The following is a 23,926-nucleotide window of genomic DNA, read 5'->3' as shown; positions in this document are numbered from 1 at the left end:
CAAGGTGGTTTAGCCATGCTCGGCGGCAACATTTCTTGGCGCTGTAGGGAAAGCTTCGCGGGTGGATCTTTTCCACGCGTAGCACAACGCGTAGTAGTCCATTTTGTCACGCGTCTCATAACGCTGTAAAAGGTGACGGGTGTGCACCATCAGCGTTTCATGTAGACCAGCAACGTGGCACTATGCAGACGCAGACGTCGCTTAGTGTTTGAGGTACACGTAAAATGGTGGGGATTTCGCGTGGGCTCAAAAATTGCGAAGTCACTTCGGATAAATTACAAGAAACATGGAAAGTCACCGCCCAAGCACCCCGTAACCAGCGAGCGATATTGGCCGCCGTGTTTAAAGGGGTCGTGAAACGCTCGTTCTACAGCGACAATGCGAAGCCGCCGGCGTCAACACGCACTAACTAGGCGACGTCATCATAAGTAATTCTTCGTTTATCGAGGAACGCGGAAACTTTCGGTACTTGCGTGCGTGCAACTGAAACACTCGACAGCGTCTTTGTCACTCGCAATCAGCGCTAACTTGAACTCTGACGTCATATTAGGCAGCGTCCTTGTGGGACGCAGATCGCGTAAGGGACACGCCGATGAGCGCCTCTCGCGCGTGCCCGATATGCCGTAGAGTTGTGCGTTTCTCGATAGGCAAAGCTTTCATGCAGGTACACTCGGGCTGATGATACAGTTAGCGCATATGGCTGCCGATGGTGCCGCATCGTCCTTGTACCGTTTCACGACCCCTTTAACAGTGGGTTAAATCCGACGTGGCACTGAACCGTTTCGCACTTACTGGTAACGTTTCGCACTTACTGGTACGTGCTTCTTCCCACTCCGATGCGACACTGTTATGCCGCCATTGGTAGGGTGCTGCATTTACAAAGGTGTACTCCTTTCGCATTGGTATGGCAGACACTCCTACGTGCGACTACTGCGGAGCTGAAGAGACCATCGAACACGTCCTGTGCAGCTGCGCTTGCTACGACACACAGCGATGCCAGCTCCGGATGGTTTTGAATCAACTTGACCCCGGACCATTTTGTGTGCAGAAGATACTAGGACCTTGGGCATCTGCCTCAGTTGCGCAGAAAGCAACTAAAGCACTGCTACTTTACCTAAAGTCAACAAACCTGAGCGACCGCCTGTAGACTGTGTGTGCTCCCCGGGTGTGCTCGTGATTGTGTGTACCTTCTCATCTTTCTGCAACCTCTTTTCTCCCCTTTATCCCTTCCCCAGTGCAGGGTAGCAAACCGGATGTGCGTCTGGTTAACCTCCCTGCCTTTCCTTGCATCTTTATCTCTCTCTCTCTTAACGAGAGTAGACGCACTTTTCACTCGGGTTTATAACAGTTTAATTAACAAGCCATACATTGTGTCTCTGTGATCACGTTCATAGAGAAATGCAATGAGCTGTTAAATGAGTTTCGCAATGCGTTAATCACAGTGGTTGTAATCGAACCATAGGTGGTCACAGACGTAGCGACTGAAGTGAATGTGCCGCTGGAGAAGCTTCTGCCGAAGGCAGTGGTCACCCGGGGAAAGCGCTCCCGCAATCATAACATTAGACACTTTTAGTTGGGCGTGCGCAACGAGCCTACGTACGTGGCACGATACGTTGCGTACGCTGCATGCGAAGCGCTCAACGACACTTTTAGTTCACCGTATTGACCGTACCGAGATACGTTTGGTTCAACTAGACGTATGTTCCAGGAAATAAAACAGCTTTTGGGTGCTTTTCAGCGTCCTCGTGCGGTAGCAGCGCAACATCGTCCCTCAGAGGAAAATATACTCGGTTTGGGGCGGCTTTGTTGCTCTCTGCGTTCGACACCGTCGCTGCCGTTTTGCTATCTGGTTCCTATATCAATAAAAAAATGGCAGCATGTCCACTGAACGAATGATGGAGAGTGGGGCGGAGCATCCGTCCGTTCATTCGTTCTTGCTTCCGTCCATCCATGCGTCCGTCTGTGTGACCATCCGCGCGTCCATCCACCCGTCCGTGTGTGTGCGTCTGTTCGTGCGTCCGCACGTACATCTGTGCATTCGTCCCTGCGTCCGTCCACGCGTCCATCCGTCCGTGCAGCCATCTGTGCGTCCGTCCATGCATCTGTCTGTGTGTCCATTCGTCCACCTATTCAACACTCCAAGTACCACTATGTCACATCTTTTCATCGTATATTGCGCATATAAAAGCACCCCCATCTAGCGGACATTCCAAGGACTAAACGAGAGGAGGCACACGCACACTTTCTTACGGCTTGCGCTTCGTGTCTACTTCCCACCTTTAACCACCTCGAGTTCATGGTATATACTAGATCACTGTAGTCATGGCACTGCGGCCCAACACTCGCTAAACCTTTCTAAAAGCAAGGAGTTCACGCCCAGCGAGTATAACGTAGCAACCCTTTCTTGTCAGATAGTGCTCAGTGCTCATGCCAATGGCTGCTAAGGGGGAATGGGAGACAGGAGAATTAGGCTTTTAGTTAACGCGCACGCTGCAACAACGCACAGAAGAAATCTCTCACTGGCACCACCTTGGAGGTCAAAATGTAAGACTTGTTACACACTACTACTACGACTACGAGGGACGAACGGGTGCCGCTATAAGAAGCTTTGCCTCTAATATCGCAAGAGCGTCACGCCACGTACGCTTCGTCTCGTCACGCTTACGCACGCCATGTCTTTTTTTTTTTTGTGGGGGGTGGGCGTTACGTACTGCACATGCGCAGTTCTCTCCCGTGGCAGTGCTGCGTACGTCGGCTTGTTACGTATGCCCAACTAAATGTGCCTATTAACGTCGCAACACCGCATTGTTGCAAGCGTATGACGTCGCGATCCAACTCGGCGGGGAAGTCGCAGGAGAAACTTCCGCGCGGGCTCTGTGCCATGGTTGCCTTGACGTCACTCACAACAAAGTCAATGGCGTGTGCTTGGGAGTGACGTAACTGGTAAAACTGTCAGTGGAGACCGTTTAAGACACCACTGCGAAACAGATTTTCGTCTCTCCTATAGCCGTACCCTGTTTTCGCTGTAAGATACCTTACTGATGTGAGCTGCGTCCTGTCTCAAAAAGCTCCACGTAGAATTTAAAGAAGGAGCTTTTATATTTCACGTATAAAATACGGGCGCTATGGTAAAACTCCATTTAATGGTGGTAGGATGTTCGCTATTTCGCTTCGCAGCCTTTGCTTCAATGTCAAGAAAAGTTGTCACCGAGTATATACACGAAGACAAATTAATAGACCAGATTCCTCACACTCTCGCGTCGTATGTAAAAGACACCACACATTTTCTTCGAGATATTACAGACCTGCGCGTTCCAAAACATTCGTACTTAGTTACTCTTGATGTGTCCTAATTGTATGCAAATATTCGCCACGATGATGGAATAGTGGCATAAAAGAGTACATACACACACCATAGACAACATGACAACTCAGATTTCCCTGTCATCACAAGCCTCACGAGGGTAGTTTTGGAATTGAAGTCATTTGAGTTCAACCAAAGGTACTTTTCCCAAATCAGCGAAATCACCATGAGTACCAAGCTCGCACCAAACTATACTAACATTTTCCTGGGAAAACAAGACACCGGATTTTTGTCCCAAAATCCCTTGAAACGACTTCTATGCAGGAGGTACATTGGTGACATTTTTCTTATGTGAACTCACAGCAAGGACGAACGGCAAAGATTTATTGGTACTCACAACACTGTGCATCCAAACATACACTTCACACATACTTACTCAAAAATAACCATAAATTTTCTTGGCGTTATTATAACAATAGAAGATGGCACTTTCCACAAACCTCTACCGCAAACCAATGGATCGAAAACAGTACCTCTATTATCAACGTGATCATTCACGCCATTCTGAAAACATCAATCCGTACGGCCAGGCCCACCACTTTAAGCCAATTTGCTGATGTTGTTATGTTGTTATGTGGGGTTTAACGTCCCAAAACCACCATAAGATTATGAGAGACGCCGTAGTTGAGGGCTCCGGAAATTTCGACCACCTGGGGTTCTTTAACGTGCACCCAAATCTGAGCACACGGGCCAACAACATTTCCGCCTCCATCGGAAATGCAGCCGCTGCAGCCGGGATTCGATCCCGCGACCTGCGGGTCAGCAGCCGAGTACCTTGGCCACTAGACCACCGCGGCGGGGCAAGCCAGTTTGCTGAAAAGACACTGACTTCCACACGAACTCACAAAGACTAAAACTCGAAGCACAAATGAACAATGTTGATATGTCACTTTAAAGTCAGCCCAATGTTACGAGGTAGAGGTAAATGACGCCCTACATGACTTCCATGTCATGATTATCATGTTTGGATGTCTCGATTACCATCGTCGTCTATTCACGTCACGTGATACCAAATTTAGTATATGTGAAGCTAACGAAATGGCCGCGAGCACTCTATGAGCATGGTATGTTTTCATGTCCTTACATGACACGCGTGTCAGAATTATCATGTTTGCACCAGTCATATATTTCGTCATCCATTGACGTCAAGTAACACCAAATTTGGTGTATGTGGAGCTAGCGAAATGGTCGCGAGCGCATCACGAAGGGCTCAATACACTCCAACGTAGCGTTTACGCATGCCCACAAAGGGCACAGCGAAGCAACGTTAGCAAAAACGCGAGCACTCTATGGTCTTACGCCAGGCGTGACCAGCGTCCGTCAGCGCGGCTCGACGGCAACCGGCGCGAAATCCGACATGCCGGATTTCCCGCCGGTGCGTTATCCAGACAACACTGCGTCTCGCTCTTTTCGTGACGGATGGATGCTGGACGAACTGAAATGCGCATGCGTCAAAGCAACGCAGCGTGGCGTGCGCCTGCGAGTGTATGGCATGACCAGCGCCTGGCGTGGAAAGGCCGGCGTGACGCGGCGAAATGAACGCCGGCGAGCACGCGCACCGCGTCACGTCGAAATGTATTGGCGCCGGGACTGTGTTATGTAGTCATGTTCTCATATGACACACATCTCATGATTATCATGTTTGCACCAGTCACATACCTTCGTCATCCATTGGCGTCAAGTAATACAAAATTTGGCATATGTGAAGGTAGGGAAACAGCCGCGAGCACATCATGAGCGCAGAACGTAGTCATGTTGTTACATGACATGCATCTCATGTATATCATGTTTGCACCAATTACATACCTTTGTCGTTAATTCACGTTCCGTAATGCTAAATTTGGTATATCTGACGCTAGCGAAACGGCCGCGAGCGCATCATGAGCGTGGCATGTAATCATGTTGTTACATGACGGGAGTGTCGTGATATTCATGTTAGGGTCGGTCGCTTGTGTTCGCCATGCAATCATGCCATATCATTCCAGTTTTTCAACATGCCTTGTGAACGAAACCACCGCAAGAGCTGCAGGACCATGAAATGTAAATCATGACATTCTTGACATACATCTCATAATTGTCATGTTATGAGTAGTCAAATATGTTCTTTGTATAGCCATGTTATGCCATACCAAGTTTGGTATTGATGCCTTTATCGAAACGGCCAGGAGAACTAGAAGTCGTAGGCGGCTAGGTAGATTGATGCATTGATAGATAAATACGCTCAAAGTCGCCGATGTTCGCTAAGAAATGCTTCGCATTTAAAAATGCCGAGTGAGTCTTGAACCTCCAACCTCAAAGGCACGGCACATTGCTAGCCCAAGACAGAAAGAACAACAACACATTAAAAAATGTCATAAGTTGAAAATGGGAAAATATCTTCATGTCATAAGTAGTAATGCTTGTGATCTGTCGTCATTTTCTTGTTTAGAAGTGCAGATTTCAGCGTCTTCGCGCTTTTCAAAACCAGCCGGAGTGTAGCTAACGCGTTTTATGTGTTTGTTTTGTGCTTCGTGAGATGAGAACGTGTCTATATTCGACACGTTTTTTACAGTAGAAAAAAGAACATTAGCGCAACTGAATAAATGAATTACATTTGCCCATACTGGCTAAGTGGTTATACTCATTTCTGCATACGAAACATCGCGCTTCTAGGATGTACACTAAACAATTCAGTGTTTTTTCACTCCTTTGGACATATTTTTGGTCATTCTTGTTCCCATTCTTGTTCGTGTTCTACGACAAAAACCACAATACTTCACCGTAGCCATACCGTGCGTATAACGACGTTAGGCTTACGGCAGCGTCTCCGCCCATGTGCCATGGTCGTTGCGAAAAACGTGAATATTATTATAGGAAGAATGTCATTGCCATTTGCGTAAAGTTTAGATCGTGGCCGATTTAACAAGATATTATTCGCTTATTTCACTACACAGATCTGAAGCTAAAACCCGGATTTAAGAGCTCCAAGTGCCTTCCGGTGCGCTGACATCCAATGTCGCGTGCTGGAAACGCTGTTCTTTTTGTTAATCATCTGTAACACCTCAACGAACAAATTCAGTATGCTTTACTGCATATAGCGTGGTTATTAAGTAGTGATAATCACTCGCGGTGTGCCGACGTACACAAATGTAATCCATAGCAGCAGTATAACTGCGTTTTACTCTCTTATGCCCAAGGAGTGCATGGGCATTCTACTCTCTCAAAGAGAGGTGGAGTAGAAAGCAGTTTCCCTCTATCATTTGATACAAAGTGAAAATTATTTCACTTTATCAGATTTTTTGAGAGAGTAGAAGAACAATCTGAATAGTAACTTAGCCTTCTAACTCCTACGATACCCTCCGAAATTTTTAGTTGCCCGTAGCAATATTTCCTTCGCTGTTCTGGCGAAACGACGCACAATAAACACTCAACTACCTCTGTGAGGGTGGGTTTCACTTCCGCGTTATACCGATTCCTAAAAAAAAGGGGGGGATCAGCCGCATTTCTTTTTAATGGAATGTTGTGTTAAAAATCAAAACGTCGTTAGTGCTAAAAGTTTCCTGCACAAATGCTTTGGGTGCTCAATGGGCATTAAAATAGAAAACAAAACAAAAAAATGCTTAACCTAAGTGTGTTGGAGGCTTTTCCACAATGCCTCATTGTGCTAGGGAAGGACCTCTACCCCTCCAATACTTTTTCGTTTCTTTTTCCGGGATGAATAGAGAATTTACACATGTTCTCTACATGAATTTTCTGCAGCAGGTACTGTGACCGTGTTACAAAATGTCCTGCGAATTTCTCTTTTGTTGTTATTAGATATTTTTTACACGTGTACCACCTCACTCTGTTTCTTCTTAGTTGTGCGTAAAGGTTAACGTTAGCTTTTCAAGACGGAAGAGAACAAAGAGTCGAGTAAAAGCAAGTGCCTTAAGTATTTCAGGATGATACGAAGTTGCTGCGAAGTATAACCAAACCAAGCTCATAGGAAAAAAAAATGATCTCGTACTGGCTGTAGCTTTATTAGAAAGGTTACCTGTTTCCCTGATTCAATTTTTAAATTCTTTTTGGGCCAGCACACAATGCGGTCTTCTGCAGAAGGGAACTGTAAAAATGTGACTGAAAGTTGTGCGCACAAATAATGATAGCCTGATTTGCCTTATGAGCTATTTGTGAGCGTGGTGCTGAGGTGGTGCGGTCGTTTGCAGCTGTGAGAGAGCTGCAGCTGCAGGAATTGCTGCTGAACGTGCCACTTGCGAATTGGGCCACTGGAAAACATGTGCTACTTGCACATCCTGGTTCTGAACTGGAGCAAGAAAAATCGCTCCAGTACCTAAAGAAGAACATTGGTCCTGTAGGAGGAAATGACTTTATTGCGAGTTGGAGGGGCGGGCCAATGGTCCCGCATAGGGTACGGCTAGGCGTCCTTGAAGTCTGGCGGCTTCCTCGGCCCCCTGAACGGCCTACATCTCATCTCAGAGGGCGGGGCTAAGCAGTGTGGTTTCCCAGCGCACGCGAAGGCTGTCAACAAAGGCCTTGTACTCGTTATGGGCACTAGTCTTTCGGCGTTCCCATAACATATGCTCCATAGCTCTGGAGGCGAAACGCTTGCGTTTGCAGAGAAGTGAAATATTTACTGATTCTCTGATAAAGTATTTTGCTTTAACGCCTAGGCTTACACTGCAAGCACACACACACACACACACACAAACACACACGCACACGCGCACACGCACACACACACGCAAACACACACACATACGTACGATCATACGTACATACATACATACAATCATACATACATACATACATACATACATACTTACATACATAGATACATACTTACATACGTAAGTACGTACATACATACATACATACATACATACATACATACATACATACATACATACATACATACATACATACATACATACATACATACATACATACATACGCACGCACGCACGCACGCACGCTCGCATTGTCTCTCTAGAGAAATATGCAGCGCGTTTCACGTTGCGAGAACTAAAGCGCTTTAAGAGCATTTAGCAGTGACCAGCCCTGCACGCAACCATTCACGACTGAATTAAACCAACCATACATAACATTCCATGATGTGACGTTACTTAATGATTTTTGTACGTTATGCCTAGCTAGTTAATAAATGAATTGAATTACGAACGCCTTTATTCGTGACGTTAGGAGTTGAATGTGTATAGGGCGTTCTGCAATGTGTACAGAACGTTGTATAGGGCGTTCTGGAATGACAGATCCGAATTTTCGTGCAAACTTACATGACACGCTCCGTGATTGTTTTCTTTGACATTTAAAGGAGTAATGAACCACCCGTAGGGCTTTGTGAAATATCAAAACATGGGAACAGCAAACAGGGATGTGAGCGGTTCTGTCGAATTTTCCGGTTGTGTGCGGGACGTAAAGTTTACAAGCGAACCACATTCTTGCCACTTTCTCAAGCGCCTTGTCTTAATACCGAGTAACAATTGCTCCTCACTCGCTTAGGAGCTGCTGGCACCTGTGCTCTGACGTACGCGAACAGAAGGACGCTATTGGATGAAGGTTCATATAATTGAGGAGCTGCATTCGGATCAGTTGTACTTATCGCCTCTGGGGGTCACCACGTGCAGGCGCAGTATTTTAAAATCTTTTAACACTCACTGTATAGCTCCAACCGCGCTTGAGTGAAATGCACCGAGAGAATGTCAACAATGTTTATAAAGTGGTTTCAAGGCCATGACGCACGTGTCTATCTTCATCTATCTCATTTCTGCGCTCATCTGAACCTGTGAAGAGATGATTTTGATAATAGTATTATTATTATTATCATAATATAATATTAATAGTATCAATCAATGAAATACTAAATTATTTATTTCTCGTGCCTAAAGGCTACCATAAGCTCTTCGTTCAGGGGTACGCAAAAATAAGTCAATAAAAATAACTAATACAACACCAACAGTCTTCACAAATTAAAAAAGAACTCAAATCAAAAGAGCGATAGTACAAAGACAAAAACATTTCAAAGCAAATGAGAAGAATACAATCACAAGACGAGAATCATGTATGGGAGTAAAAAATAATGCTGAATGCACAAAACCGGCCGGAATGCTTCCTGGGAGATGGAAGATAGAAGAATCTGTACATTGTGAAAAACTATGTTAAGACAGTGCAAAGCTCAGATAAAAACAATCACCATGAACTACGAAAAACATCAAGATCAAGAAAGATAACATCATAGATACTTTGTATTCTGTGAGCGATGGGGTGGTAGAAGAAGCTGACAGTTACGTGAAACGATTGATTTTTTTTGGTTAACCGACGCCTAATTCGAAAGTTTATACAACTGAGAAGTAAAGGGCAGGACACCATGCATATTGTAAACCACCCTAATTGTGAAGAAAAAAAAACATGTCAGTGCGATTCAATCGGAAGTGAAATGGTGGTAATGATAATTATCTGGCAGTGTCAAAACTAGATGCAGAGTCATTTCTAGCGAAATGATGGTTGTAAATGCTTATGATTTTTTTTCTGGACTGTCTCAGGGGTGTTACTGCCAGTGCCGTTCTACATCACATATGCATACTTAAGTTGAGGAATACATGTTGCTGTATACAATTTGTGGAAGGCTGTAGGAGAACTGAACTTACGAGAGATTCTACAAACTCAGCCGATATAACGAAAGTTACGCATGGCAGTACGTTTAGTGTGAGCAGAGAAATTTAGCGTGCTACCAAAAAAAAAAAAAAGAAACACCAAGACCACTGTGCTCATAAACCTTGCATTACGACACGGTATTGACAAAGCTTGGAAAGGACATGATGTTTTGCGAGATACATTTGTGAAATTGGTCTTCGGGTATTTAAGGAAAGGTTATTGCTGTTACACAATTCGTAGAAAGAACACAAACCTGACTGCATCATGCGAAGGTCGTTAACTGAATGAATTTCCTGGATATCTTGATAATATCGGCATACAAGAAAAAAGAGAAATAGCGAATAGCAAAATAATCATTGCTAACATAAAGTAAAAATAAACGTGGGCCTAATACCAGCCCTTGCGGGACTGCATTAGTGAATTTGTACCTAGAAGAAGACCTTTGGGCATTTTTGGGGACATAGCATGATCTATTAAGTTGATAGCCATGCAGGAGATTCACAACAGACGAGTCAACTTCAAAGTTTGCAGAAATAACCAGAATAGGGGAGTAGCTAAGCGCGTCAAAAACCTTGTTCAGGCCATAGTACACTAGAACTACTAGTCCTCTGTGAAAAATAGGTGGGGAGACTAGTGTCAGGAAACTAGAATTATACGTGGTAGTTGAGCAACCAGCGAGAAAGACGTGTTGATTAGGAATCAATTAATTTTTCACGCTGACATATATTATGCTATGAAGAGCCGGTTCAGAGATACTCAATGTCGCACACACCAGAAAAATTGTGCGATAAGTAAATAAAAAGCATCACTTCTGGAGCCTGAGCTGAAAAAAATTAGCGTCGGCTTTAGGAGTTGAAGGTGATAGCGACCTCCTACTATCCTGTCCTAGTGCGTATTTCCAACACTTAGCGCATGAAACCTTTTCAAATTCGTTATGCACCCACTATACATGGCCTTAAAGGAATAGGCTCAGTAGCGTGTGTGCCTTTTGTAGTGGGTTTCCGGTTTCAACCGGGGAGCTAATATGATAATCACATAGTCTACCGCCTTTCCGCAATGGACGCTTGTACCACGAATTACTACTTGAATATTTCATGTTGCCTAGTGAAGCGTGTATACATGACACGTGTGCTTGCGGAGCATGAAAGTTATTTCCACTGCTTTTCAAAGCAGAGCCAGTTCTTTTGCTCCGAGGCATGGCCGTGTGGTAGAACATCCGCTTGCCATTCATTGGACCCGGGCTTGATCCTCACGTGGACCCAAATAACCCTGGTTCGGTCCCCACTCTGCTCCATGGTTTTTTAATCATTTATTTTGCATTATTTTTCTCGTTCTAAATTTTTCGGTCATGCATAAGATGTTGATTTTCTGCTCGGAAACCAACCAAGCCGACGCCGATACCGGCGTTGCTGCGAAACAAGCTCTTTAACGCTGTCGCGTTAATATTGGGAAATCACGAGCGTTCAGACAGTTCTTAATAAGTATTCTAGTCAGTACTGGGGTGAATATACTACCATAGGCAATAAGCATGGTGAAAGAATTGCCATCTGGGCAACACAATAAGGAATGGTTTGAAGCGCCTAATCCATCAGCAGATGAGCTTTTCATCCAACGACAGACCACTAGCCGTGCTAACTACCTTATGCTGTTGTCCGATCTGAATGCCTGGCTATATGAGGCCTTTTAAACGGATCAAAAATGCGTGTCAAAACAGTCGGCGACGGTATGCACTACAGCCCAACCCGAGTCAATGTAATCAGAAGGACTCCCCTCTTTTGCTTGACCGTTTTCGTACATACTCTAATTATGCAGATGGCCTGTCAGAAGCGTCTTTTTATAATAATTCAGTATATGAACTACGGTCCCATATAAATAGGCGTTTTGAGAGAGTTCGAGAAAAAAAAAGTCAGTTTTGCCGCAAGGGCGAAAAAACGAATAGCAAAAACTTGGATGTTATGCTGAGAACGGCTACTAGAACGTTTCGCAGCCGCCACTGCACAGTTATGACCACGTCGATCGGCACGTTAAATACCTGCCCCTTTCTACCATACTGACCGCTGGCGTGAACCAAATTCCTAATGCTCATGAATGGCAGACGTAGAAGTATCAGACATTCTTCAACGTGGTGGAGAGCAGGCTGATGATGAGGCATGCGAGGATATCGGTACCCATGCGTAACACTCATCATGGGAACTTGTCACGTGCTGCCGCCCTCGAAGCGACGAAAACGAAGTGGACGTATTCGCGAGGAGGCGAGCGTGCGGGCCATCGAATGCCGTCGCCTTGGGTGGTGGCCTGCCATCTTGTAAACATTGCTGGAATCATTAGAGAGGCGACCAGAGCGGCGACCTTGAGCGGCGATGCAAGAAGTTTCTACTGGCAACACTGGTGTACACGCCAGCAGCCGCTGGACAGGGCGGGAGCTTTAGGAGCAAGCATGTAAAAGCTCAACTCTCACTTCTACTCACTGAAAAGAGAACAGTTAGCCTTCTTGTGCACCCGATTTTTATGTTTCAGTGCACTTAAAACTTCAAGAGAGAATCAGTGGGGATACTTACGATGACTACGTGTGTATTGGGGAGTACACTTACGTATGCTGGTTAATACAAGGTCCATAAATTGTTGAACTTGGCCATTAACACATTAGGTTAGTCTGTAACCTGTGACCAATGAATGATTGACAAGTATTATTAAAACATGTAGTAACCAATAATAATAATAATAATAATAATAATAATAATAATAATAATAATAATAATAATAATAATAATAATAATAATGGCAAATACCACATACAGTACGAATAGATGATATGCGAAGCACGAATGAGAAAGGTTGATATATCACTTTAAGATCAGCACAATGTTACAAGGTTGAAGTAAATGATGCCATACATGACTTACGTGTCATGTATAATATGTTTGGATGTGTCGTTCACATTCGTCATCTATTCACGGGACGTTACACCAAATTCAGTATATGTGGAGCTAGTGAAACGGCCGTGAGCACGCTATGAGCGTGGTATGTTGTCATGTTCTTACATGAAACGCTTCTCAGCATTATCATGTTTGTACCAGTCATATACTTTCTTCACCCATTGACGTCACGTAACATGAAATTCGGTATATGTGGAACTAACAAAACGGTCACGAGCGCATCATGAAGCGCCCAACATACTTCGATGTAGCGTTGACGCGCGCGCACGCTGGGCACAGCTACACTACGTTAGCAAAACGCGAGCACTCTATAGACTGACGCCAGGCGCGACCAGCGTCCGTCGGTGTGGCCCGACGGCAACCGGCGCGAAATGCGACATTCTGCATTTCGCGCCGATGCGTTACCCAGAGAACACTGCGTCTCCCTTTTTAGATGCGGAAGCATCTTATACTCGCGCCTTGTAGTGCGCCGTCCGCGCCGTCCGCACCGCTTCTCGAACATTCGACAGCTGACGCGCGCGCATGCGCCGTCGCGCCGTCGCCCACTCTTCCACCATCTGTGCATCCCTTCCTCCTCTACACACCGCGCGTGCTTCACTCCTCCACCATCTGTGCACCCTTCCTCCTCTACACACCGCGTTCGACATCTACAATTCTCCTGATTCTCCAGTGGACGCGCATGTGGCGTCGCGCTTCGAGAACATTCAACAGCTGACAGTGCATGCGCCGTCGAGCTGTATATATACTCAAGGTCGGCGCTCGCTCGCTCAGTTGCCGCTCGTCAATTGGTTTGTACGGCGCGTCGACGTCCAAGGTCGCGGTGAAATGAATTCCAACGAATCCACAAACACAATGATCGACGCCCCTTCGACCAGCGCCGCCCTTTCGCATACGTGTGTACGTGTTCACTCATTTAACACCCCCTCCTACAACCACGTTAACCAATTTAGCCATCGACCCAAGTAAGTCGCAATTTAACACCCCATTTCACAACCACGTTAACCAATTTAGCCATCGACCCAAGTAAGTCGCACTTTAACACCCCGTTAACCAATTATATGCTCCGCATCCTCCTCAGTGTTCCCCCGAGGGAAGCTGCGGGCAATTTTTTTCGTTACGAAGGGATGCCGGGTGTGCTGAAACGCGCATGCGTCAAAGCGACGCAGCGCGGCACGTGCCTGCGAGTATATGGCAGGACTGGTGCCCAGCGTGGCAACGCCAGCGTGACGTGACGAAAGGAACGCCGGTGAGCACGTGCACTGCGTTAGGTCGAAATGTATTCGTGCCTTTACTGTGGCATGTAGTCACGCTCTCACATGACACGCATCTTATGATTATCATGTTTGCACCAGTCACATACCTTCGTCATCTACTGGAGTCACCTAATACGAAATTTGGCATATGTAAATCTAGTGAAACGGCCGCGAGCGCATCATCAGTGTGGCACGTAGTCATGTTGTTACATGACACGCATGTCGTGATTATCATGTTTGGATGTGACATTTACCTCTGTCGCCTGTGCGCGTGACGTAATACCGAGTTTGGTACACGTGAAGCTAGCGAAACAGCCACGAGCGCATCATTAGCGTAGATTGTAGTCATGTCTTCCCCCAAGGATATCTCGAGTTGAGGAGACTCTTCTATGCCACCTGTGGCTTGGAGTGGCCTTCACGAACGCATAATTTTATCTCATTGGAATGGCCAGCTCTTCTACATGCACTTACTGCAGCTGCGAAGAAACCATCGCGCACCTTCTCTGTGAGTGCACCCATTTCGACGCGCAAAGACACGAACTCACTGCATCTGAGTTCGTGTCTAGACTGGACGATCGGCCTTCGTCGGAACAAAGGATTCTGGGTCATTGGCCGAGCCCATCTTCAGCCCAGAAGGCTTTGGAAGCTTTGCTGCACTTTTTGCGGACAACTGGCCTCAGAGACATCTTTAGTGCCTTATACTCTTTGATGTTGTCCTTCCTCTGTCATTTTTTAAAGTAATTTCTCTCTCTCTTCGCAACATTTCTTTTTTACATCTTTTATTCCCCTCACCTCTTTGCCCTGCACAGGGTAGCCAGCCGGTCTAATAACTGGCTAACCTCCCTGTCTTTCCGCTTAAACTTCCTTCCTTCCTTCATGTTGTTACATGACACGCAACTCATGATTATCATGTTTGCACCAGTTGCATACCTTCTTCATCCATTCACGTACTCTAATACCGAATTTCGTATATGTGACGCTAGCGAAACGGCCGCGAGCGCATCATGAGCGTGGCATGTAGTAATGTTGTTACACGACACGCATGTCAAGATTTTCAGGTTAGAGTCTGTCGCTTCTGTTCGCCATGCAATGATGCCATGCCATACTAGCTTTGCAACATGCCATAACCCCCGCAAGAGGTGTAGGACCATAAAACAAAAATCATGACCTTCATTACATACATGTCATCATATATGTTATGACTAGTCAAATAACTTCTTCATACAGTCAGTCATGTTATATTATACCAAGTTTGGTATTGATACCGTTATTTAAACGGGCAGGAGAGCTAAAAGTCATAGGCGGCTAGATAGATAGAAAGATAGATAGATAGATAGATAGATAGATAGATAGATAGATAGATAGATAGATAGATAGATAGATAGATAGATACGCTCAAAGTCGCCAAAATTCGCTAAGAAATACTTCGCATTTAAAACTTTGAGCGAAACCACTTTGTTTGGAGACCATAGATAATCATCTATTAGGGAGAGACAAGGCTTGTTTGCCGTGGAGCCCCGTCAAAAATGCATACGGGCTTTGAAGGTAACGCGTAGAGCCATAGCTACTCATTTTTTCATGTTTTGCAGCCACAGTGGATGTTTCACACGTAGCCTGCTTGGTTGAAATTTTGTGTTGCCTGGCGGCAACTTTTCACGACATAGCTGTGAATCCTACAGGACCAAATTACATGCATACGTTTACGAAAATAACAAAACAGTTTGGTTTAGAAAAAAATTGATGGATCATGTCCCGGAAAGTAACCCTGATGGGATACAAAGAAGAAGTGCCCCGCCGCGGTGGTCTAGTGGCTAAGGTACTCGGCTGCTGACCCGCAGGTCGCGGGTTCAGATCCCGGCTGCGGCGGCTGCATTTCCGATGGGGTCGGAAATGTTGTAGGCCCGTGTGCTCAGATTTGGGTGCACGTTAAAGAACCCCAGGTGGTCTAAATTTCCGGAGCCCTCCACTACGGCGTCTCTCATAATCATATAGTGGTTTTGGGACGTTAAACCCCACATATCAATCAATCAATTACAAAGAAGAAGTGGCGCGCACGGCGTTGAGCCGGCTGAAACGGGCGTCGACATGGGTGCTGGAAAAGCGGTTGGAAGTGAAACTCGGTGTAGTGTTTACTCGAGTGAACGTTTGTTTGAAAACCAAATGACAAGGGAGGTGGGTTGGGTTTCGTGTAAGCTTCATCGCAGATAAACGAGTCGATAGAGTTTTTGCACTCCACGTATAGTCGAACGTTGCGGGCGGCGGAGAGGCTGAAGCGAGTGAGATAAGTGTTGCGAGCGGGTGGGGGAGCCGGTAGGTGCGGGCGCTGCGGTGAACGTTTTGCGGGTGAGGGAGAAATTGACGTCAGCACACACTTGTGAGAAAAGCGTGACGTCAACGGCAGCTGTGGCGTGACCCGCCGCTACAGTGGCTAGAATAGGACAGCGTAATGAACGTGCCGTCTAGTACGTAACGCCTTGTGTGGAAACCGCCAGGGGGCGCTGGCACACATTTGCATGTGTGCAAATTGCATTGGCACACATTGCATTGGCACACATTTGCAAATTTGAGAAGCGATTGAGAGAAATGGGGGAAGAGCGTTGGGCTAGGAAGGTTTTCAGCTACTTGTACATGAAGAATGTCTATACGAAATGGAGGAAGCGAACCAGTAAGTTGACTGGTAAATACTTGGAAAACAGCAGGTGGCCAAACCAAAAAGAACTATCGATTAAGAAGAAAGTGAAGGAAACGGAGACTGACATGTGGAGAATGGGCATGATTAAGAAGTCCGCACTAGAGATCTACCGAACTTTTAAGCCGGAAATTGCCAAGGAAAGGATCTATGATAATACTCGGGGTAGTTCTCTACTGTTTGAGGCCAGGACGGGAGTACTGCGAACCAAGACATATCGGGCCAAATACGAAGGGGTAGACACAGTATGCAGTGCGTGTGGAGAGGAAGAAGAAACTGCCGAACACTTGATAAAGTTCTGTAAAGGGCTTCACCCTATAGTTCAGGATGATGGCGCAGGGTTTTTCAAAGCACTGGGGTTTAGGGACCGGGAGGGCAAAATAGACTTTAAGCAAGTAGACTTAACTAGAAGGAGGTTATCTGATTGGTGGCTAAAGTCAAAGCACGAGTGAAAATTAAACTCCTCACTGCAAAGTACGAATCCTCAAACTCACTTTTTAAAGAAAAAAAACAAATCTAGTTTTTGGTTCCTTAAGTATTACGGCTTGGTGGCGCTAGCCACCGCCCGATCTAAAGGGTACAGCCATATCCATCCATCAATGTGTGCCAGCGCCACCTGCGGTTGTCAACGCAAACAAAGAGATATGGCGGATGAGTCGAGAGAAAGCCTTTGAGGTGGTGGAAATAAACAGAGAGGTGTATAGGTGGGGTGGTTTTCAACGAGACAGAATTCACTTCGATGGGCGGCTAGGTCATGAGGTGGGTTGGCGAATTGCAGGACGCGCAGTATCTTTTTTTTTGGGGGGGGGGGGCAAGCGAGCCCTTCGGGGTGCAGGATAGCTAATAACGAGGAAAACAACCAGGGAGAGTCTTCGACAGGTGGTATGGACAGATACGATTCCAAAGTGGCACCAATATCTACGATAGGTAGAGTCCGGGGCATAAATAGACATAGCCACGAGCGCCGAGCCAATTCAGACATAGGGTATATTAACATGCAGGGTGGTAGGAACATGCTGAAGTGGGAAGAGATAAAAGGACAGCTAAGGGAAGAGAGGCCGATGGTATACGGTTTTGTAGAAACACATCTTGGGGACATGGAACAACCTCCGAACAATCCGGACTACGCGTGGGAATATTGTAATGGAACAGAAGGCAGCAGAAAGGAGGGTCGTGTTGGGGCATTCATTCATAAAAGTACAGACTGGCAAAGGGTCAAGCAGGAGTGCAAGGAACATTTATGACTGAAAGGGAAAGTGGCAGGTCAAATGACACTCCTTGGTTTCGTGTACTTGTGGACGGGAGCAAAGACCAGAGAGGAAAACCAGGCATTAGTAGAGTGTATATGAAAGGACATTCAGGAGTTAGGAAGAGAGTGCGAGATAATTTTACTAGGAGGCATGAATGCGCAAATAGAAGATACAGATGGGTATACCGACCCGACAGGCAAAATGATTTTGGATATGTGTGAAAGGCTTGATTTGATCATTTGCAACAGTACCGAGAAGTGTGAAGGGCAAATAACATGGGAGGTAGCAAGGCTGCAGTCGACGATAGATTATGCACTGATACATAGGATGTATGATAAGCTGAGGGGAATGCACATAGATGAAGGTGGTTCCAGAATTCTGGGTAGTGATCACAAACGTATCAAGCTAAGTTTTGGAAGAGCAGTGAAAGTGGGAAGGAGACAAGATGAGCAACTACAGGAAAATTTTTATCCAGAAAGGCAAATTGAAATAGCCACTAAACAAATTGAGAAAGTAATCACGGAGGATAATAATACAGTGTGGACATACACTAATCTAATTAGACTCTTTGAGCTAGAGCTTGCTAAGACGCGCGACAAGTCAACCCGGAAAAGAAGACACAAACCCAAAAGTTTGTGGGATGAGGAAGGAGAGCCATAGCAAAACGTCAGCAAGCCTCTAGGGAACACAGACATGCTAAGCAGCGGGGTGAACCGACAGATGATGTTGAAAGAATATGGTAAACCTTTCTAAGCTGTAGAAGGGATGCATCCCTTCTGATCAATGAAAATATTAGAAGAAAGGGAACTCAGTGGCTTGCAGAAGTACATAAAAAACATAGAAAGGCAGCTACGAAATTTTGGAACCATCTAAACTCCATAAGAAATGAGACGAGCCTTGAGCAGAGTTTTATAACTACAGCCCAAGGTGCTAGGCTAGAAGGGGACGAAGCTATTGAATATATAAGAACAAGGGTGACATAAAAATTTCAACAAATTACTTTATGCACCACAATAGACAAGGATGAATCAAGTGGTGCAATGGCTCCATTTTCACAACGAGAGTGGGAAAGGGCTGAGAAAAGGCTTCCTAGTGGTACATCAACAGGCCCAGATGCCATTGCAATTATGCTGATAAAGACATTAGGTCCGAAGTCTAAGCAGGCCTTGAGAGAGGAAGTGAGCAAAATAATAATCGTTGGTGAAGTTCCCGATGGATGGAAACTTAGCAGGATGAGCATGATCTATAAAGGAAAGGGGGACAAGCTGACATAAACAACTACCGTCCTATAACAGTGACATCAGTGGTCTACAGGCTGGTGATGCAGATTATAAAGGAAAGACTGCAGGCATGGATAGAGGATGAGGGAGTGCTGGGGGAACTGCAGAATGGGTTTCGGAAACTCAGGAGGTTGGAAGACAATCTGTTCTCACTGACGCAGTGCATCGAAATAGCAGAAAAGGAACACAGGCCCCTGTGGCTCGCATTTTTGTATATCAAGGGAGCGTACGATAGCGTGGTTCAAGAGAAATTGTGGGGAATACTGGACACACTAGGTGTGGAACATGTAGTCATTATTCTTTTAAAGGACATCTATATATGTAACAAGGTAGTTATAAAGTGGGAAAAACAGGTATCCAAGCCTGTAGAGGTAAAACAGTAGCCTTGGCAGGGGTGTCCCCTGTCACCCTTATTATTCATGATGTACCTACAAGGATTAGAGGCCAAATTAGAGGGAAGTGGACTGGGCTTCAACCTCTCTTTAGTCAAACAAGGAAAACTTATTGATCAGGCACTACCAGCTTTAATGTACGCAGATGATATAGTGCTAATGGCCAACAACAAGGAAGATTTGCAGAGATTGATGGGCATCTGCGGTAATGAAGGAGATAGGTTAGATTTCAGATTCAATAAGGAAAAATTAGCAGTCATGATTTTCAATGACAACGAAGGTAGGGAGCTTAGAATACAGGAGGTCACGCTAGAGATAACAGATAAATACAAATATCTGGGCGTATGGATAAGCAATGGAACTGAGTTCCTGAGGGAACACGAAATATACGTGACGACTAAAGGTAACAGGAATGCAGCAGTGATGAAAAATAGGGCACTGTGGAATTACAATAGGTATGATGTGAGAGTAATATAAAAAGGCGTCATGGTTCCTGGGCTGACGTTCGGCAATGCGGTCTTGTGCATGAGATTAGAAGTTCAAGCAATATTAGAAATTAAGCAACGTGGAATAGGTAGGCTTGCTTTAGGAGCTCACGGGAATACACGAAATCAAGGAGTACGAGGTTATATGGGATGGACATCATTTGAGGGCAGGGAAGCGAGCCGCAAGATAAAATTTGAGAAGCGATTGAGAGAAATGAAGGAGGAGCGTTGGGCTAGGAAGGTTTTCAGCTACTTGTACATGAAGAATGTCGATACAAAATGGAGGAAGCGAACCAGGAAATCGACTGGTAAATACTTAGAAAACAGCAGGTGGCCAAACGAGAAAGAACTATCGGTTAAGAAGAAAGTGAAGGAAACGGAGACTGACATGTGGAGAAGGGGCATAATTAAGAAGTCCGCACTAGAGATCTATCGAACATTTAAGCAGGCAATTCCCAAGAAAATGATCTATGATAATACTCGGAGTAGTTCTCTACTGTTTGAGGCCAGCACGGGAGTACTGCGAACCAAGACATATCGGGCCAAATACGGAGGGGTAGACACAGTATGCAGTGCGTGTGGAGAGGAAGAAGAAACTGCCGAACACTTGATAATGTTCTGTAAAGGGCTTCACCCCATAGTTGAGGATGATGGCGCAGAGTTTTTCAAAGCACAAGGGTGACAGAAAAGGGTGACTGGGTTTAGGGACAGGGAGGGCAAAATAGACTTTAAGCGGGTAGAATTAAGAAGAGGGAGGTTATCTGAATGGTGGCTAAAGTCAAGGCACGAGTGAAAATTAAACTCTTCGCTGCAAAGTACGTGTCCTCAACCTCACTATTCAAAGGAAAATAATCTAGTTTTTCGTTCACTAAGTATTACTGCTTGGTGGCATGAGCCACCGCCTGATCTAAATGGTACAGCCATATCAATCCCTCCATCCATCCATCCACCCACCCAACGTCACCCAAGGCGGCGTTGCGCTGCGCCGAGACGGGTATCAACCGTGCGCACGGGCAATATGAAACATTTAAAATATATTTTGTGGCTCGTGCATGGCCTCAAATGGCGACTGAGAAAATATGTTAGCTTTTGGAATAACGGTATGCTTACGCGGGTGCGCAACTGAACTGAACTATCGACAGGGTGCCGAAAGTGAGCGCGTAATGGCACTGAAAATTTATCGATGTGAAGTGGCAGAAGAATGGAACGATGAACTTAGTTTTGTGCCATTCCATGCAACACATGCCACGGTGACCCATGATTAAATCAAGCCATAATCTGTAAATAAAGCCCCGATCCTTTGTAACGCCAAACTCAGAGGCAAGAATCACGAGCGGTATGAATGAAACCCATTCATTTTCTGCACACAGGTCATACAACAAATTTCTGAGTAGTAACTTACTCTCTGTTTACAACAATGCATTCTTAATAATTGGTCGCGTGTCTTTTCTTATCTCTAAGAAAAAAAGAGTGCCACCATATCCACGAAGTGAATGATGATGTGTGGGCGATGCTCCGGAAGTAAACCTGGTAAACCATGAATCCTCCGTACATTTTGCCCACTCGATTTTATTACAACGCTTTTCCTAGCGTACGTCACCGCACTAAATTGAACGATTGCCTTCCACCAATGACACGCGCCATATGTGACATCATAGCCATTTTATAACATCTCGCATCTTTCATCATCAACTACAAGTACCGCCGTCTAGTTTAGAACACCTTGCATCTTTTAATCATCACCTACAAGTACCGCCATTTAGTGACCACAGCAAGAATTTAACGAGAGGTGGCTGCATACAGGAGACGCACAGTCCACGCCTTAAGGAGCTTCGCTTCTAAAAAGCTCTATACCTCACAAGCACTTCACAGAACATTGGGCTGCAAGCCTAGGTGACGCGTCTGAGCTTCAGGTATTTCCTCTTTTCATGGGAAGATGCTCGCATTCTTGTGGAGTGCCTTTGCGTAAAAATGCAAATGGGTGAGCAGAAAAAACTTGGTCACTTGATTGGTGAGGCTCGGGCCATGTGCGCAGCTCAGCGTGACATCTTTTACTTTGTTTTTCAAGCAGGAAACAAGCTCTTCCAAGCTTTCACTGTGAAGCTCATTGCAGCCAAGCCACTTTCAAAAAGTGATTTTAAGAGCGTCTAAAAATGCGAAGAGCTTCTCCGAAAGGCCTAACCATAGGTGTCCGCACGAGGGGGGCAAAGGGGGCGGGCCCCCGCCCCCCTCGCTATAGCCACCTGGGAGGGCGGCGCTAAATCTGCTGTATACATTGAGTTGGCAGCGGGGCACTCTTTTAGTCATCTAAAAGGGAGGCGCAAAATCTGCCTCATACACTGACTTGATAGGGAGGAGGCGCCCTGCAATAAACCTTTGCCCCCCCCCCTCCCTAAAAGGCAAGCATGCTTTTGGGCTTACCCCTTTCAATGCGGACAATTTCTCCATTCACAGTGTGCTGGAAGTGCCGGGAGATGTACCTCTCGTCGGAGTGCAGCTCGCACACAGCCGAGTTTTCTTGAAGCAGCTTGTCAGGACGCGGCATCGCTCTCCGCCACTGCGCAAACAGAGCTTCATCCTCTGGAACACCGAACAACGCATGCTTCTTTTTAGCTGACTTGTAGCCTGTAGTACACCCTGGGACGAAGAAATAACTTTGTTTTCGCGTCATGAGAGTGCATACAGAAGCATTGGTGTCAGAGTGCCACCGCAGTGATAAAAAAAAAAAAAACGAGAACGAACGCGTCCGACCAAACTGTCGGAAACGTGCAAGACCCATTCCATGTTTGTAAACACAGGTAGGCCGATGTCGAGATTATGGGTAAAATCATAGCGACGCCCGCACGTAACTTCTGCCATTAGCGCTGAGGGCTACGATGTGCGCCAACAAACAAAACTAAGTTGTGAGACGCGACTCACATGCAACCTCGATGCAGCTCGTCGGCATATCGTGTTTTCTTCCTTCGTTTCTTGACTGAGAACACTGCATGCACCATTGAAAATCCAGCAGAAACTGCGGTTGGCAGAGCGTGTTTTGCCTACCAAGACAGCACCACCGCATTTTCGTGACGTAAGTACGGTGTAATTTGTCTATAAACGACTGCGCGCGTCCCCACGCGGATCCTTCTCAGAGGCTTCTGTGAGCTCCGCAGGCGCCTCATGCCGCTCACAACACTTTCCTATTCTAGCTACTGTACCACGGCAAGGAGGACGCGTTGCGGCGCCTTCGTGCAGTAGCACGTACGTACGGTGTTACACACGTCAGTCAAATAGCTGCTTCGCATCTAAAAATGGTTCATTTTGAGCATTATTTACTCTACTTTGGGAGAGCACCAAGCTCTTACCAATAAGCAATTTGCCATGGAAGTACACCTCTGTTTATAAAAAACTTTATTTACACTATGTACAGTAAATAAAAGCTTCATAACATTCCAGTATTACGGGCACATATACTTCGGCACATCTATGTATCCCGACAAACATCACTACGGTGCAATAGAGACATCATATCTCTAATATACACGACAATGCTGGCACACATGCACACAAGAACAAATAACGATACAACAGATGCAATGAAACACAATTGGTTAAAAAAAATCATTATTAACGACTCAAAGGGCGTTGCT

The 23,926-nt window shown here is 45.7% G+C and overlaps 1 long non-coding RNA gene across 3 annotated transcripts in view; it reads right to left on the bottom strand.

Moving 5' to 3' along the window:
* Positions 1–23,926, bottom strand: part of LOC142817318 (uncharacterized) — a 57,047-nt gene that overhangs the window by 13,019 nt on the left and 20,102 nt on the right. For 2 of the 3 annotated variants that reach the window (XR_012895171.1, XR_012895170.1), the window contains exons 1-2: positions 22,719–22,922; positions 12,604–12,672 (exon numbers count right to left, since the gene is read on the bottom strand). The exons of the other annotated variant lie outside the window; for it this stretch is intronic. This is a non-coding gene — a long non-coding RNA (uncharacterized LOC142817318). Of the gene's footprint in view, positions 1–12,603; positions 12,673–22,718; positions 22,923–23,926 lie in introns of those variants that run through there. 3 annotated transcript variants of the gene reach the window in all.

The sequence above is a fragment of the Rhipicephalus microplus genome, chromosome 5, assembly GCF_043290135.1.
Source record: "Rhipicephalus microplus isolate Deutch F79 chromosome 5, USDA_Rmic, whole genome shotgun sequence".
In the NCBI taxonomy this organism is placed as follows: Eukaryota; Metazoa; Arthropoda; class Arachnida; order Ixodida; family Ixodidae; genus Rhipicephalus; species Rhipicephalus microplus.
Note: the sequence above shows the minus strand (reverse complement) of the source record. Positions and strands in the feature narration are given on the sequence as shown.